We start from the raw sequence: 6,038 nt of genomic DNA, 5'->3' as shown, positions 1-6,038 counted from the left end.
GAGGACACGTTCTTGTATCCGTAGTTTTAACTTTCAAGCCAAACTCAAGTTTTGGAAATTAACTATGAAGGTCCTGATTGAACCGAAACATCTCGGCCTCTTTAATAAGAGCTATAAGATGCCCACATGAAGGTCATTTATGACACCTGAACCGTTCGCTGAGTTAAGACTGTGATGCGTTTGATAAGTGGACTTTTTTTTTTTTTTTTTTTTAGATTGTCTTTAACATATTGCAACCCGGTCTCACAGGAAGGAGTATAAATAGCACAACGAGGACATTATGGCGTGTCATGAGGAAGCATTTTTCATATGTACGCCGCGCAACAAATCTACGGTAACGTCCGACCGCAGTTGAGGCAACAAAACCACGTAGTCAGGTTTGGGAAAAACATCACGGTTGGGCTTAAAGTAAGTACGTAAACTAAGTAAAACACTTACGGAAACAACGTAGCATATGTACGGAAAACACGCCACAAACGTCACTAAAAAACACGTCACAAACGTCCATTACGTAACTTACAAAACAAAACATCGGTCTTAAAAGTCCTGTTGTTTGAGAGACAAAGTCTTTCCCTCTTTTTATTCTCCGTCTCTAGCTCTGAGCGAAGCATATTCACACGGATGCGTTTACACTGCAGTCGGTACAGACTACATGGCAAACAAGAGACACGCCAAAACCAAGAAAGGCGTTCTTATTGCACACTAAATGCCTTGTGCATCATCGTGTCCTTCAAACGCCTTTCCGTGCGAACAGGCTGCATGTTGTGAACTCACAATTGAAGGTGCTGTTTTAGGAAATTCAATTAAAATTAATAAAAGAATCCCTTTTTCACATGAACAAGTATCATCAATATACTTGATTGGGTCCCTTTGATTATCAATAAGTGAAATCCATCCAATCAGCAGCTAAAAAGGAAAAGCTCCACACACACAAGCAGAGCTGCTCCTGTCAGCCAATCAGAGACCAGTACTGTACGGCCTTTTATAAGTACTTTTATTGTGTAACTTACGTACTTAACGCCTAACCAAGTACGTTTTGTTGCCTAAACCTAACCACGTAGTTATGTTATGTAACTTGCGTACTTAATGCCTAACCAAGTATGTTTGTTGCCTAAACCTAACCAAGTAGTTTTGTTGCTTAAACTTAACTAAGTCATTTTGTTCAGTAACTTGCATGCTTAACGCCTAACCAAGTACGTTTCTTGCCTAAACCTAAGCAAGTAGTTTTGTTGTGTTACTTGCATACTTAACGCCTAACCAAGTACTTTTGTTCCCTAAACTTAACTAAGTAATTTTGTTCTGTAACTTACGTACTCAACGCCTAACTTTTGTTGCCTAAACCTAATCAAGTAGTTTTGTTTCTTAAACCTGACCAAGTAACCTAGTTTTGTCATGTAACTTGCGTACTTAACGCCTAACCAAGTACTGCCAATCAGAGACCAGTACTGTACGGCCTTTTAATGGCATAAAGGGGAACTACACACATTTTCAAAATTCATACGTTATTCCAAAACGTTCTCATCCCAAACTCATCACGTACCGCAGCTTGGCGTCACGCACTTAGACGACAAAACCACTATAGTTAGGTTTAGGAAAGAAACACATGGTTAGGCTTAAAACTACTACATTTACTATGTAAAAATGTCCTTCTTTTAAATAAAAAAATATTTACTGAATTATATTGACTAATTTATATATTTTTTATTTACATTTATTTATATATTTATTGCCTCATTCATTTATTTAATAGCCATATTTATGTATTCAATATTGAATGAAATGGTATTCCATAGAGTGATACTCGCTGTCAGGAATAAACTCATCTTTTAATTAAATCTCTTTTTATTTTTTATTTGTTGCATTTCAAAGTAAAACTGCGACGTCTAGATAATGTGGGACCTGAAACCATTTCATTTCTTCTCCTTCTGTTGTTAAAAAATCAAAATATTTCCTGAATAACTTGATCATTTTAAAAGCTTAATGTGGTTACATTACATCTAGTGTTTTACTTTCCATCTTCCAGACATTTGATATCAGCTGTTCTGCCTAAAACAGAGAGTGATTCATATCCTGATCAGCCGCTGTCCTCCACCCACACACCGCCGTCCTCACTTCATCAAGCAGAAAAAACACAAATAGCTTTAAAAAAAAAACAGTGACCCTTAAGAAAACGTTAGTAAAAGCGGCAGTATTCAAAGTATTCAAAGCACAGTAGAAGAAGGTTTTTAGTTCAGGCACTTGTTAAACTCCCTTATGTGTTGTTGTGTTTTTTATTTTTCATTTCCTGTCTCAATTGGCTAACCTGTCGAACAACGTTTACAGAGACGTGGAATGCTCTTTCCTTATTTTCTCATTACTCTGGTGATTATGGTAATGGGTTTGGTTTTGTTTGTGCCGAACATCAGCTCGAGTGTGTGAAAGAGTGTGAGAGGTGAACGCCGTGGCATGAATAGAAATAATGACACTGATTACATCTCTCACCTGTGTGTAGAATAAATGACACAAGTAAACATTTTCCTCTTTGTCTCTTGAAGAACACAAGAAACAAACAAACTAAAGGTGACATTCAACTTAAGATTATTAAAGAAACAACAACAACAACAACAACAGAGTCCTGATGTGAAAGAAACAGTCATATAGCCTCAATGAAGAAGACAAATCAAGACATGTTTTGTTAAAATAATCCATTTAAAAGGCATCAAGTCTCCTCAGATTGTTGGACGTCACCTCTAAAACAGAATATTCACATGATGAGTTTCATTTCTTTGAGATTTGGCATCACTTCATCTTTCAGTGTTGTTTTTAAATATTGATGTTGGATGATCCAAACAGGCTGGCTCCCACCATCCATTTATACAAATAGTATATACACTACCTTTGTTTAAACTTAAAGGACCGTTGTCTTACGCAGAGCTGGACGAGAAGATTGATGTTATATCTTTAAAGGTCTAAGAGGTGTTTAGCTTAGCTTAGCACAAAACCTGGAAACAGGAGGGAACTGCTAGCGTACTGTAGCTCTGGCTAACGTTAAACAATTTCAGCTTTTCAAGAACTTAAAATTGATTTCCGTCTTTTCATTTTTTACATGGGGCAACACAAGAAACAACAAGTTATGTAACCTGCGTACTTAACACCTAACCAAGTGCTTTTGTTGCCTAAACCTAATCAAGTAGTTTTGTTTCCTAAACCTAACCAAACCCAACCAAATAGTTTTATAATGTAACTTGCGTACTTAACGCCTAACCAAGTAATTTTGTTATTTAACTTGCGTACTTAACGCCTAACCAAGTACTTTTGTTGCCTAAACCTAACCAAACCCAACCAAATAGTTTTATTATGTAACTTGCGTACTTAACTCCTAATCAAGTCTATTGTTATGTAATTGCGTACTTAAAGCCTAATCAAGTAGTTTTTTTGCGGAACTTGCGTAATTAACGCCTAATCAAGTAGTTTTGTTGCCTAAACCTAAGCAAGTACTTTTATTTTGAAGTTTATTTAAAGAAATGACTATGCATGTAACGAGCAGAAACTTGGCACGCCGTCCCTGACATGCCTAAAACTGACACTAGAGGGGAACCTAGAGCTTCATAGTTTGAAGCGTAGGGCTACTGACCAAGCGTCGGTATTTGACGAGTTGTTAGAATGTGTTAAAAAAAACAGACGTTTCCCTGTTTCCAATCTTCATGCTAAGCTAAGCTAAGCTAAGCTAAGCTAATTGCCTGCTGGCTTCATATTTACTGAGCAGACATGAGAGTGGTATCGACACTCTAAACTAAGTCTCAGCAAGAAAGCAAATGAACTCTGGAACTGCTCCTTTAAGCTAAAACACTGGACGTCTTATTTTGGCAACAAACATGTCAGATGTTGTTTTATTGATCTCTGATAATATCATGAAGGTCTGACAGGTCTGTTGTGTAACATTGCTAAGACGCTTTTTGATTATAAATTTGAGGCTTCTTCTTGATAAAGGCTTCTTTGCTTGATAAAGTGTCACAATATTAATATTAATTCTCAGCTCTCTTGACATCGGTTTAGATCGACCGTCCGAGGTGGAAGGAAACCAGTGGATTCTGTTTTAGGGTGGATATCAACCTGCATCGTTGGAGACACATCATCACAGTGAAAACATGAAATCAGAAGGCGTTACTCATGACAACCTATTTTATGTTAATATCAAACGGCAACTTTTCAAGTTGAGATTTTAAGGTGTGTATTTAAAGGGTTTCCATCGTGATCCCTAAACGGTGAAGGATCACTGAGTTCAATAAATATAAAAAAAAACAATCACTAGAAACAAAGTCACGAGGTTTTTGCCTGATAATAACACAATGTGTTCAAGACTGACAGCTCATTGAAGTGCAACCCCCCCCCCCAGCTGAAGGCAACAGTCAGCTCCATTTAACAGCGTCTCTGTTCGGGTCCCAGAGCCAATTAAAAGGTGTGAGATTCCTCCATCAGTTCAGTTCTCGCTGTCGCTGTCAAATCGGTCAGCGGGGAAGACATCAGCCCCCCGAACCACATCCTAAATTAATCGCACTCGGAGATAATCACATAACCGACAATTAACTCCATTTCCCATTTAATACCCCCGCCCACCCAGCAACCCACAGTACGACTACACACACACACACACACACACACACACACACACACACACATATGGCACGTCTACACAGCAGTCTTATTACACAGACAGACGCTGATCCCCAGCAGGCACGACGCACACATGAAAGATGTCAGTTAGAGCTTTGTTAAGTTCACAACAGTGAAGCTTACACCTCTTCTTTTTTTCCTCCTCTGAGGAGGTTGGTGGGGGGGGGGGGGGGGGGGGGGGAGACACTAAACATTGAAAGTGACATCAATAATTAGGGATGTGAAGAGTAAAACAAAAACAAGCTGCATGAAGCAGGCGAGAACGTTTTTCGCCTCCCTGGTGAGATTTCATTTAACAAAAAGTACGAAAAATAAATGTCCAAAATAATCATGAAGTCTTGTTTTGGTAAATCCTGACATATTAAAGGAGACATATCATACTCAGGTTCATACTTCTATTTTAGGTTTCTACTAGAACATGTTTACATTAGGGTTGTTACGCATTTACGCAACTTGAGATTTTTAGGTTAAATAACGCTCCAAAATTACGCAAAACTTTGGCGAGGAAAAACTGTCATGTCCATGTTCAAAGGGGTCCCTTGACCTCTGACCTCCAGATCAGTGAATGTAAATGGGTTCTATGGGTACCCACGAGTCTCCCCTTTACAGACATGCCCACTTTATGATCATCACATGCAGTTTGGGGCAAGTCATAGTCAAGTCAGCACACTGACACACTGACAGCTGTTGTTGCCTGTTGGGCTGCAGTTTGCCATGTTCTGATTGGAGCATATTGTTTGATGCTAAATGCAGTACCTGTGAGGGTTTCTGGATCAATATCTGTTATTGTTTTGTGTTGTTAATTGATTTATAATAATAAATATATACATACATTTACATAAAGCAGCATATTAGTCCACTCCCATGTTGATAAGAGGATTAAATACTGGACTAATCTCCCTTTAAGGTACATTTAGAACACATAAAACAATGTGCGATTAATTTGCGGTTAATCGTGATTAAATATTTGAATCAATTGACAGCCCTAATTTTAATATTAATAAAGGTCCACAGAGTTTCTCCTGCAGACGGAGTAGCCGGCGTCTCCGCTCTCAAACACGCTTTCTGCCAAGAAATTGCACGTTATTATCAAATTGCACCTCCAGATCAGAACTCTCTGCACGTCGCTGCAGCCTGCGACGCCTCCGTTCCCCTCCGAGCCACTGATTGTGGATCAGCTGCAGCCTGATGGCACTGTGTGGTCGGCACTGAGGGGGATGTTTCCTCGCTGATCTGTGATCAGACTTGAGCTGTAACGGCACTGAGTGAAAGAAAACAACAAAAAGATCTACGCCCTTCTGACTTCTATTTATATTTAAAGACTAGAGCACCGATAAGGGCGGATGTCAGAACAAATGCGTCTTTTAACAGGAAGACCCAGTAAG

Source organism: Sebastes umbrosus, chromosome 3, assembly GCF_015220745.1.
Source record: "Sebastes umbrosus isolate fSebUmb1 chromosome 3, fSebUmb1.pri, whole genome shotgun sequence".
Classification (NCBI taxonomy): Eukaryota; Metazoa; Chordata; class Actinopteri; order Perciformes; family Sebastidae; genus Sebastes; species Sebastes umbrosus.
This window is presented reverse-complemented; position numbering follows the sequence as displayed.